This window comes from Gadus macrocephalus, chromosome 6 (genome assembly GCF_031168955.1).
Source record: "Gadus macrocephalus chromosome 6, ASM3116895v1".
In the NCBI taxonomy this organism is placed as follows: Eukaryota; Metazoa; Chordata; class Actinopteri; order Gadiformes; family Gadidae; genus Gadus; species Gadus macrocephalus.
This window is the reverse complement of record NC_082387.1, coordinates 14,164,234-14,175,155: the sequence shown is the minus strand read 5'-3', so window position 1 is coordinate 14,175,155 and position 10,922 is coordinate 14,164,234. Positions and strand designations below refer to the sequence as shown.

The 10,922-nt window shown below is 43.6% G+C and overlaps 1 long non-coding RNA gene across 1 annotated transcript; it reads right to left on the bottom strand.

The window, feature by feature from the left end:
* Positions 1–507: 507 nt before the first annotated feature.
* On the bottom strand, positions 508–1,701 carry LOC132459048 (uncharacterized). The gene is made up of 2 exons (XR_009526092.1): positions 1,540–1,701; positions 508–1,290 (listed from the first exon to the last, which is right to left on the bottom strand). It is a non-coding gene; the product is annotated as an uncharacterized LOC132459048 (long non-coding RNA).
* Between the last annotated feature and the right edge of the window lie 9,221 nt (positions 1,702–10,922).

The following is a 10,922-nucleotide window of genomic DNA, read 5'->3' as shown; positions in this document are numbered from 1 at the left end:
CAACCTCCATCCCTGTTAACTTGGGAGTTCAGGCAGGGTGTCTTAGTGTTTTTAGTACTATCGCTGTGTGTTTAATATCCTTTAAATCCACAAAACGTTCTAATTTGGTGCAACGTGTTTGTCTCTTTGGACCAATTATCCTCGGTTTGCTCTATTTGTCCACTGCTGGATTGACAGATCTCTCACGAAGTGGAGATGACTTCATTCTCGTATTGGCATGTGATGCTGCGTCCTATCAGACACCAATGTAATGTAGTGGCAAGGCAGAGAGATGGTAGTAGTGTGAGAGAGATCGATATTCATAGGGATAGCCTTGAAAGAATGATCTGCTGTGTAATTTAAGAGTTAACTGTACTGATCCTGTATATGGTAATAAAGAAAAAACTGCCTCATCAAAATATCATCATACATACCAATATATAACATTTCGTAAAATATTAACCAACACTGCATTGCAATGCACTGCGTTCACTGATAAAATGCAATAAAAGTCAATTCGCACTCAAGTTGAAGAGAGGGACATATAAAATACTTTATCAGGTTTACTATCATATAAAATGTACGAAAAGGAACGGCCAGAATGACAATATTATACACAATAGATCAAGAAAATGTATGAAATATATTAAGGCAATAAAAATGGCCAGTAATCACAAACATCGGTTCTTCTCTATACTTCATAGCAATAAAAGCAGCTCTGGTCAAGTGTTACATTATAGATAGATGATTTCACATGCAGGTAAGAGGCATATTTTTCCAAACAGTACATCTCTGTCGATGTGTTCGGTTTAATGGTAACGATTTGGGACAGTAAAGGGATAGGCCCAGTCAACCTGCCCTCTGGGGGGAACCTCACATGAACTCCTCTTCACGCTCTTACGAAGTGCTTGATTTAATGCAGTCTAATCTATGAATTGACCTGTGGCTATTCAGACCTTCAACTCTGTTCATGAGAACTAACAGTGTGTTCGTCTCCTCTCACCAGGAGCCACTAGAAAGAGAGGTGCGCTCCTCTGAATAGGATGCTTCTGGTTTTGGCGCGGGAGTCTTTATGTTCCGTAGACTTCGCCTGATTATACCATGAGAGCCCCGGTGTGGAGGAGGGGACACCCTGAGCGCTGGTCCCCGCGGAGGTGGATGGATCAGCAGTGGCTGGCCCTGTGTTTGGGGCGGCCAGGGAGTCTGTTCCATGGTCGTCTGGATGGGGGAACTGGTCCGGGCGGTCTGAGGACTGCCGGACTGCGGTGGGCTCCTTAGACTCAGCAGATTTCCGCCTTCACTCCTCCTACACTGTTGTAGAAAAAACAAAATAAAAGCGAATAAGCGCGCCAAGAAAGGCGCTTTCACAATCCAATCATTTCACCGTCATCTTTTTAAAGTGCTGACTATTAATACCTCCGACATAATCTTGGTAGTCGAGGACTGTCTCCCTCTCAAACCAAAAGGGGCCGTACGCACCATGCATAAACACACAGACGCCCCTAACCCTCGATATAGCTTCGTTATCATGTGAACCTCATCTCTTTTATAGACACCCACCCATTCGACCTTGGCTCCGCTGTTCCTCCTGGCGGGGCCCATCAGCTCCAGCCTGGGCAGGCTGCTGCCAGGCGGGGCCCTCAGACGCTCTCCTCCCCCTGGCCTGGATAAAACATGTAAAGTGGTGAGCACTATTTCCCCCCTCCCTCCCCCTCCTCCTCCTCCTCCTCCTCCTCCTCCTCCTCCTCCTCCTCCCCCTCCTCCACCACTCCTCCTCCTACTCCACCCCTCTTCTCCCCTCCGCCTCCCCCTCTCCCCGTCCCGGCCGTCCCGCCCTCCCCCCTCCTTCCCCGCCGCCCTGTCGGATTTGATTGATGAGCGCCCATTTCCTGTCCCGTCCTTCTCCGTCGGAGACCCCGCCGCGACGAGGCCCGTATCCCTCCCTCCTTTCTCTCTTTCCACTCCTTCTCCTTCATCTTCTTCATCTTCTTCATCGTCATCCTCTCCGCCTTCTTTCGCACTCCTTCTCCGTCTGTCTCGGTCGGGGCCCCGGGGGGGCCCTTGTCTCCTCCCCCCCCGGTGCAGTGTGTCTTGAGCCAGGACGGGTCTGGGGTCCACTCGGGCGGGCAGGGAATGAGCACGTACTCCGTCTTCGTAGAGGTGGGGGGCTACCTGAGGACCACTGCCCAAACAAGCCTGCCAAAGAAATAAAAGGGGGAATAAAGTGTGTATTTATAGACACAGACACATGCAGCCGGCCATCGGACAGTTCATGGGCAGTTGGGGGCTCAGGGCTAAGATTACCTTATCAGGCTGTGTGTGTGTGTGTGTGTGTGTGTGTGTGTGTGTGTGCGTGTGTGTGTGTTCGTGTGGGCTAGTGCGTGTTGGTCTGGATGTCGAGACGTACCACTAGAAGGTTACCTTCATAATTCTAATTGGCTTGATTAAAAGGCTTGAATCTAACACTGTCTACGTGAAATGCCTCAAGCGCTAGGTCCATAAACGTACGATACTTGATGTGAGTATCACATGATAATCACATGATACTCACTTACATATCACTTTCATGATACTTCATGTCACATCAGTGCGTGTGTGTGTGTGTGTGTGTGATTCGGTGTGTGTGTGTGATTATGTGAGTGTGTGTGTGTGTGTGTGTGTGTGTGTGTGTGTGTGTGTGTGTGTGTGTGTGTGTGTGTGTGCGTGTGCATGTGTTTGTGCACCCACAGGTTTCGGTGTATATTTCGACCTAACAAATCTCCCTAAAATGTTTTCCGTGTGATGGAAATGCTTGATGGGCTACCACAGTACCTTGCTCCCAGAGCTATTGTGTTACATTGCACAAGCCAAGTCAATAGCTGCACAGTGTACTGAGCAGGTCAAGCTGACGGGAGCAGAATGTCTATAGCATCAGATGTGATCATACAGACTTGAGGCAGGAGAAAAGCTCCATCTTGAAACGGCACGGCAACATTTGACCCCATTTAAAAACTTGATACCAATTAGAGGAATCTGAGTGTAAATAATTGAAGAGATCTCTCTTTCAGCTTTGAGCTGAACACAGCTGAACACAAGCACCCACATATGCATATACACACACACACACACACACACACACACACACACACACACACACACACACACACACACACACACACACAGACACACACACACACACACACACACACACACACACACACACACACACACATGCACAAATACATGCACGCATACAGGCACACACACACACACACACACACACACATACACACACACACACACACACACACACACACACACACACACACACACACATGCACAAATACATGCACGCATACAGGCACACACACACACACACACACACACACACACACACACACACACACACACACACACACACACACACACACACACACACACACTCAGGTGCTTGTGCAGACACAGACAAACAAATATACATAAAACGATATTTAAATAAAAACATATAGGTACAATAAATAAATGAATGCACACACACACACACACCCAAAAACACACAAACGTGCACAATTAGTTACAAAACATCCCATATGCTCCCACACAAACACACACACATGCACACATGCACACACACTCACATACTCACACAGATAACAGTCACAGCAGTCACAACACCTCACAAATGCTCAGACACATGCACACACATTCACACGCTATCTCTCACACACACACGCACACACACACACACACACGCACGCACGCACGCACGCACGCACGCACGCACGCACGCACGCACGCACACACACACACACACACACACACACACACTCACACACACACACACACACACACACACACACACACACACACACACACACACACACACACACACACACACACACACACACACACACACACACACACACACACACACACACAGATATGCAGACATTCCACCCTGCTCTGGAAACAGACTGCTTAATGAATCCTTGCTAGCGAAAGTAGAGCAGAAATACACTGTCCCATTTCTGCTTCCAATTCAGCCTTTCCTCTCCCTCTCTCTCTCCCCGTCTCTCCAACGCTATCTGCATGTCTCTCTCTCTCTCTGGCTCTCTCTCTGGATTCCTCTCGCTCACCTTCTCATCATCATTTGTTTTATTCATGTTTCGTTGTCTTTCTGTTTTGTCTCAATGAGTTAAATCACAACCCCTAATTTACCGCTACAGGCAGAGTCGCTCCCCCGACAAACTGATGAGCGGAGCCGACTGCGGTACGCTCGCTGACGCCCACCTGCACGTCCACACACGTCTGCCGCTGTCTCTTTATCGGCCGTTATTTACATAAGAAATAACAACACACGTTGTGATAGAAGGCTGTAATGCAGAAAAATGAAGAAAAAAATAACAGGCTGTGTATGGCACAGAAGCACGGTGAAGAGAGAGAGAGGGAGGGAGGGAGAGGGAGAGACATAAAGGGAGGGGAGGGGGGAGAGAGAGAGAGAGAGAGAGAGAGAGAGAGAGAGAGAGAGAGAGAGAGAGAGAGAGAGAGAGAGAGAGTAAATCCAGTGACATATCGGAGTGGGGAGCACTCAGGTGTGGTGAGAGGATTATACCCAAACGCTGAGTATGAATGACAGTACAACACCTGAATGACAGCAAGGCGGAGAGCGGCAGCCTGTGGAGCGTGTGTGTATTTAGACTTGAATATTCCTATTTGTCTATGCTTACTATATGGTGTGTGTGTGTGTGTGTGCGTGTTTGTATTTGTGCGTGTTTGTGTGTGTTTTTGTGTGCGTCTGTGTGTGTGGTGTTTGTGTGTGTGTGTGTGTGTGTGTGTGTGTGTGTGTGTGTGTGTGTGTGTGTACATGCTTGGGTGCATGCATGCGTGTCTCTATTCAAACATGTAGGGGATCTACATCTACTGTAGGAATACATACAAACTCAAACCGATGAATGCATGATTTAGGTTTAGTCAACATGTTAGCATTGTATGGGATATAATAAGCTCAAATACATAATGGATATGTGTGTAAATGAGTGGGTTAGTGAGTGAGTAATGAAAGGGTTGTGCTTGTAAAGAGCCGACACTGAGAGCTGTTGGCTGTAGGGTCAGACATGGGCTGCAGAACTCTCTTACCGGCTGGCTCTTGGTTTGGGCTTCCTGTTCTGCAGGATGTGGAGATGGTGGTAGGGGGTGAGTAGACGGTGGTAGGGGGTTAGTAGACGGTGGTAGGGGGTTAGTAGACGGTGGTAGGGGGTTAGTAGACGGTGGTAGGGGGTTAGTAGACGGTGGTAGGGGGTTAGTAGACGGTGGTAGGGGGTTAGTAGATGGTGGTAGGGGGTTAGTAGACGGTGGTAGGGGGTTAGTAGACGGTGGTAGGGGGTTAGTAGACGGTGGTAGGGGGTTAGTAGACGGTGGTAGGGGGTTAGTAGACGGTGGTAGGGGGTTAGTAGACGGTGGTAGGGGGTTAGTAGACGGTGGTAGGGGGTTATATTCTCTCTTCGTCCCTTGGCCCCCTTAAACAAAAAGGAAAAATGTTCTCACTACAAATCACTGAATTAACATTCACTTCCCCAATGTGCCCAGTACTGTTTTCAACCATCACAAAATGAATACAGTTCCTATTAAGATGTACAAAGACACAGATGGATGCATGATATTCTCTGATGTTGGGTGTTATTGAGGTACAACAAGAAATCTGTAAAGTGGCGATTGCCATTCTTACCCAGATTTCGGCGAATCGTTTAAATACAAATTCATGATTGTGCGTCCAGTAGGTGAGTTTGCTGGGTTAGCATTAGCTTTCTGTTAGCCGCTTCGTTTGACTTGCAGGCGTACAGAGGCCGAGCTCGAGTTCATGTGAGGGAAACACACTCTAAATTACTTTCCAAAAATGTCCAATGTGTTCCTCTGAATAGTCGCTTATTCAAAACCTGTGCCAGTAACAACCCAACAAGAGTGCAGTTTATCTACAAAGATAATTCGGCACTATTCCCAGTATTGTGGTGGCAGCGGCACAATTGAATTTTCAGCTGCTTCTCGCTGGCTAGTCTACACCAAGAGTAACCTATCGGTGGCGCATCACATCTAACTTAATAATCACAGCGACAGAAATAGTGCAGAATTATTTGTAGACACTGTTAGATCTTGGTGGGTTGTCCTGCACTAGTTTTAAAAGAAAAGCAAATATTCAAGGCAAGGCAAGGCAAGGCAACTTTATTTACATAGCACTTTTCATACACAAGGCTGACTCAAAGTGCTTCACATATAAACATTGTCATACAATAAAATAAAATAATAGATAAGTAAAAGAAAACATATGCAAAGAAATGGGTAAAATAGAAAGTAAAAAAGGCATTTTAGTATTAAAATAGAAAATAAAGGCAAAGTTAAAAAAGCTTCAGATTCAGAACACATTGGAAATCTTTTGAAAGAAATTCAAAGCATATTGCCCTCACATAAACACGGGCTAGGATACTGTTACTCTGCAAGTCAATGGAAGCGGCTAACAGAAAGCTAATGCTAATCCAGCAAACTCTCCTTCAGGACGTACAGATAAGAATACAGTAAGCACAAAAACACACAGATCAGTTCCGATTTAAACGACCTGTCGGCAAACTGGGTAAGACAGGCAATCGCTAGTCTACAAATTCATCGGCGTATCCCTTTAAGCATGACCCCGTTTCTCCCCTCGGCGACCCCCCTCCCCCCAGCCTTGGAAGATAGCGAGTGCCGGGAACAACATGCCAAGGCAGTAGACACTTTTAAGCAAAGATTAAAGGTTTTTCTTTTAATCAGTCATTTGGCAGCAATGTTAGCGTTTCACCCCGGTGCGGCGCAGGATCAATTTTTAATGCCTCTGTGCAGAGAGCAGACAGGGTGATTGGCAAGAGAGGACCTATTTACAAAGGATCTATTTACACATTTTCCATAGAAATATGCAGAGGGCACAATTGACATCTCTTACGGAATTGAAAATGAGCTCGCTCTTTTCCTGTCTCTCCTCTCTCCGACAGGAGGCACGACCTCTGTGGGCCCCCTGATGATTGTTGCTTCATGTGTGTGTCTGTGTGTGTGTGTGTTTGTGTGTGTGTGTGTGTGACTGTGTGTGACTGTGTGTGTGTGTGTGTGTGTGCGCACGGTTATGTTTTTGGCTCATGTGTATTGGCTCGCATGTAAGAACAAAAAAGGGATCTACACCTCTCTCCCTTGTGTTGCACCCGCGCACGTTTCTCTTGCATGTTGTGCTTTTGCAGTGGCTGGGTAACTAGGTCAAACAACCCTAGTGTAAACAAATCTCAAGCACCCCACCCACAACATGCTAATCCCAATATATATATATTTTAAGACAATCTCAAGTCTCTTTATCTCCCCTGTTATTACGTTCGGTTACAACAAAGACAAAAAGTAAGTAGGATTCCTTTAGAATCCCTGCCAAATCCAGATTATTATTTATTTTTTTACACACATTAATATTCAATCACAGATCATTTAAAAGCCAAGCACCCCCAGGGACGCGGGAAGTCAGTCCGAGGGGGGGGTGCTGAGAGAGAATCTATATAATGACGTCATAATAAATGCTGCGCAACATCCGTTGTTTACAGAGACGAGATGAGGGGTGACGTCACATTCAGGGCTCCGCTCTGATAAACACTCTACTGGTGTGTAAAAAGAGTTCTGCCAACTAGCCACTGTTGTTCACAAACCTTAGCAAATAAACAATGTGGAAATTAGAGTCAACTCGGCTGATACTGGGCTGAATTTCACACACTAACAACATGCCGACAAGCTGTTGCGGTCCGGGATTATACACAGCGTTATAACAAGGATTCAGGAGGTTATTTCTAAAGGTTTACAAAGGAAAGTGACAATAATAGAAAGCCTTAATTTTCATCCAGACTTACGAGTTGTCTGATATGAGGAAGGTGACGATTTCTCCGTCAAGTGAACCGCCCGTCTTTGCTCTTTTTTTGCCAACCAGTTTACGTGCGGGATTCCAGAATCAAAACGATAACATTCAACGTGTCTATTAATATGGCAGCGACATTTTACACCAGTTTTAGAATGTTCACTACAACAGATGTTGAACACCAACATGCTTACGTAAAATCAGCATAGTACCCATAATATGATAAATATCATAAAAAGGGTGGATGTCAATAATATAATGAAAAATCATGTTGTATGATAAAATTATGCAACAAAAAAAAAGTATTGATTTGTTCAGAAAACTTTCTCACTTGCATACAGCCAGGGGCCGCTGCAGCACCCTAAGCACCCCCACTTCCCGCGTGCCTGGGTAACACTGTTGTTTTTTATTGGTCGTCGTGAAAAAAAACATAAGGGGTAACACTGTTGTTTTTTATTGGTTGTCATGAAAAAAAACCTAAGGGGTAACACTGTCGTTTTTTATTGGTCGTCATGAAAAAAACGTAAGGGGTAACACTGTTGTTTTTTATTGGTCGTCATGGAAAAAAACATAAGGGGTAACACTGTTGATTTTTATTGGTCGTCATGAAAAAAAACATAAAGGGGGCAACACTGTTGTTTTTTTTGGTCGTCATGAAAAAAAACATAAGGGGTAACACTGTTGTTTATTATTTGTCGTCTTGAAAAAAAAAATAAGGGAAATAATAGAAATACACACATACATTTTAATGTCATGTATATCCTCTTTAATGATGATTGATTATTGTATTTTGTCATCGCCTCAGTGGTGCAGTGGGGTGCACTCTGGGGGTAACCCCCTGGAGACCGGGGTGCAAGTCCGGTTGATGAGCTCTGTTGGAAGTTTCTTATCTCTATTTCATGCAAATTATTAATTCAAGTATAACCTTTGTGATGACTTTAACCGGTGTCTTGATGGTGCATTGTTAAGTTCGGAGGTTAACACTCTATACAGCTCATGTTCCGATCCCTGCAAAAACGTCGACAGGGGTGCCACTGTTGTTTTTTATTGGTCAACATGGAAAAAACATGAGGGGTAACTCTGTCGTTTTTTATCGGCCGTCATGAAATAAATATAAGGGGAAAACACTGTCGATATTTATCAAATAAAACATAGGGGGTGACACTGTTGTTTTTCTTTGGTCGTCATGAAAAAAACCACAAGGGGTAACACTGTCGTTTTTATCAAATGAAACATGAGGGGTAACACTGTCGTTTTTATCAAATGAAACATAAGGGGTAACACGGTCGTTTTTCTTTGGTCGTCATGAAAAAAACCATAAGGGGTAACACTGTTGTTTTTTATTGGTCGTCATGAAAGGAAACATAAGGGGTAACACTGTTGTTTTTTATTGGTCGTCATGAAAAAAAACATAAGGGGTAACACTGTTGTCTTTGTCAAATAAAATATAAGGGGTAACACTGTCGTTTTTTATCAGTCATCAAGAAAAAAACAAGGGGTAACACTGTCGTTTTTTTTCATGACGACCAATAAAAAACGACAGTGTTACCCCTTATGTTTTTTTTCATGACGACCAATAAAAAACGACAGTGTAACACTGTCGTTTTTATCAAATGAAACATGAGGGGTGACACTGTCGTTTTTCTTGGGTAGTCACGAAAAAAACCATAAGGGGTAACACTGTTCCTTTTTTTATTGGTCGTCATGAAAAAAAGCATAAGGGGTAACACTGTTCCTTTTTTTATTGGTCGTCATGAAAAAAAACATAAGGGGTAACATTGTTGTTTTTTATTGGTCGTCATGAAAAAAAACATAAGGGATAACCATGTTGTTTTTTATTGGTCGTCATGAAAAAAAACATAAAGGGGTAACACTGTTGTTTTTTTTGGTCGTCATGAAAAAAAACATAAGGGAAATAATAGAAATACACACATACATTTTAATGTCATGTATATCCTCTTTATTGATGATTGATTATTATGTATAGTCATCGCCTCAGTGGTGCAGTGGGGTGCACTCTGCCTAACCTCCTGGAGACCGGGGTTCAAGTCCGGTTGATGACCTCTGTTGGAAATTTATTTTCTCTATTTCATGCAAATTATAAAGTCAAGTATAACCTTTGTGATGACTTTACCTGGTGTCTTGATGGTGCATTGTTAAGTTCGGAGGTCAACACTCTAAACAGCTCATGTTCCGATCCCTGCAAAAACGTCGACAGGGGTGCCACTGTCGTTTTTTATTGGTCAACATGGAAAAAACATGAGGGGTAACTCTGTCGTTTTTTTATCGGCCGTCATGAAATAAATATAAGGGGAAAACACTGTCGATATTTATCAAATAAAACATAGGGGGTGACACTGTTGTTTTTCTTTGGTCGTCATGAAAAAAAACACAAGGGGTAACACTGTCGTTTTTATCAAATGAAACATGAGGGGTAACACTGTCGTTTTTATCAAATGAAACATAAGGGGTAACACTGTCGTTTTTCTTTGGTCGTCATGAAAAAAACCATAAGGGGTAACACTGTTGTTTTTTATTGGTCGTCATGAAAGGAAACATAAGGGGTAACACTGTTGTTTTTTATTGGTCGTCATGAAAGAAAACATAAGGTGTAACACTGTTGTTTTTTATTGGTCGTCATGAAAGAAAACATAAGGGGTAACACTGTTGTTTTTTATTGGTCGTCATGAAAAAAAACATAAGGGGTAACACTGTTGTCTTTGTCAAATAAAATATAAGGGGTAACACTGTCGTTTTTTATCAGTCATCAAGAAAAAAACAAGGGGTAACACTGTTCCTTTTTTTATTGGTCGTCATGAATAAAAACATAAGGGGTAACACTGTTGTTTTTTATTGGTCGTCATGAATAAAAACATAAAGGGGGTAACACTGTTGTTTTTTATTGGTCGTCATGAATAAAAACATAAAGGGGGTAACACTGTTGTTTTTTATTGGTCGTCATGAATAAAAACATAAGGGTAACTGTCGTTTTTATCAAATAAAACGTAAAAAAAACGGTCGTTTTTTATCTGTGGTCATGAAAAACCCATAAGGG